Raw genomic sequence first — 1,304 nt, 5'->3', positions numbered from 1 at the left:
ACAAAGTAATGACACAGCGAGGGAACTTTCCCTATCAGACTTAGAGACATTCTACAAAACCTTAATAATAAAATGGCATAGTATTCCTTCCATAACAAATTATCTTAGTTCTTTGGGGCTGCTGTCACAAAATACCATAGACTGAGTAATTTATAAACAACAGAAATTTATTGCTTACAATTCTGGAAGTGGGAAAGTCCAAGATCACAGCACAGGCAGAGTCCATGTCTGGTGAGGGCTCGCTCTCTGCTTCACGGATGGAGCCTTCTTGCTGCATCTTCACATGGTGGAAGGGGCAAACAAGCTCTCTGGCCTCTTTTATAAGGGCATCAATCGCATTCATGAGGGCCCTATCCTCATGATGAAATCACCTCCTACGGGTCCTACCTCTTAGTACTATTGCATTGGGGATTAGATTTCAACATATGAATTTTGGTGGGACACAAATATTCAGACCATGGCACAAATAGACAATAGAATAGAAAGACAGTTTTATACACAAGCATACTTCAAAAAGTTCATGGAAAGATTTGTATTATGTTTTAATCCTGTTTTTCCATGAACTTTTTGAAGTACCCTGTATACAAACACACACACACACACACACACACACACGAGGTATTGTGATATGATAAGAAATATATATTTTGGTCTTTGTCCACTGCTCCTGGCACAGAACTCCTAAAACTCTGGTAATTTCCTAAGTCATAGGAGCAATAGAAGCATCTTTTGTTGTAATATTTGGTCTTTTGTCCTTGGTTCCTGAAGCAGCCTTGCGTGTCTTTTGTTATTCTTAACAATCCTTTTAATCACACTTGAGTATATATTAATGAAGTGATCTTTTTTTTTTTTTTTTGTCTTTTGTCTTTTTCTTCCGTGTCCGGCAACGGATTGCAACCCTCAGTGTTGGCCCCGTACCGGACTGGGGACCGGCAACGGGACCACAACCCTCGGTGTTGCTCCCGCGCCTCGCTCAGCCAGTGAGCGGGAACCAGTCTGTATGTGGGATCTGAACCCTCGGGCGGGAGCGCCGCTGCGCTTCCCAAGCGGCGCACTTATCCAGTGCGCCACCGGGCCAGCCCCTGAAGTGATCTTTTGAAAGCCCCTGGATAACTATAGGGTAATGACCATTTGCCAGGGGAACCAACCATGTGATTAGAAAATTAGAACTTTCAGCCTCACTTCCCAACCTCTGGGAAAGGGAGAGAGACTGGAGACTGAATTAATCACTAATGACCAACTGTTTAATCAATCATGCCTATGTAACAAAGCCTCCATTAAAAATCCCTAACCAAAAAAGTCTG

Source organism: Galeopterus variegatus, unplaced genomic scaffold (genome assembly GCF_000696425.1).
Source record: "Galeopterus variegatus unplaced genomic scaffold, G_variegatus-3.0.2 Scaffold3015, whole genome shotgun sequence".
NCBI classification, from domain to species: Eukaryota; Metazoa; Chordata; class Mammalia; order Dermoptera; family Cynocephalidae; genus Galeopterus; species Galeopterus variegatus.
The sequence above is the reverse complement of the archived record's forward strand: the minus strand, read 5'-3'. Positions refer to the sequence as shown.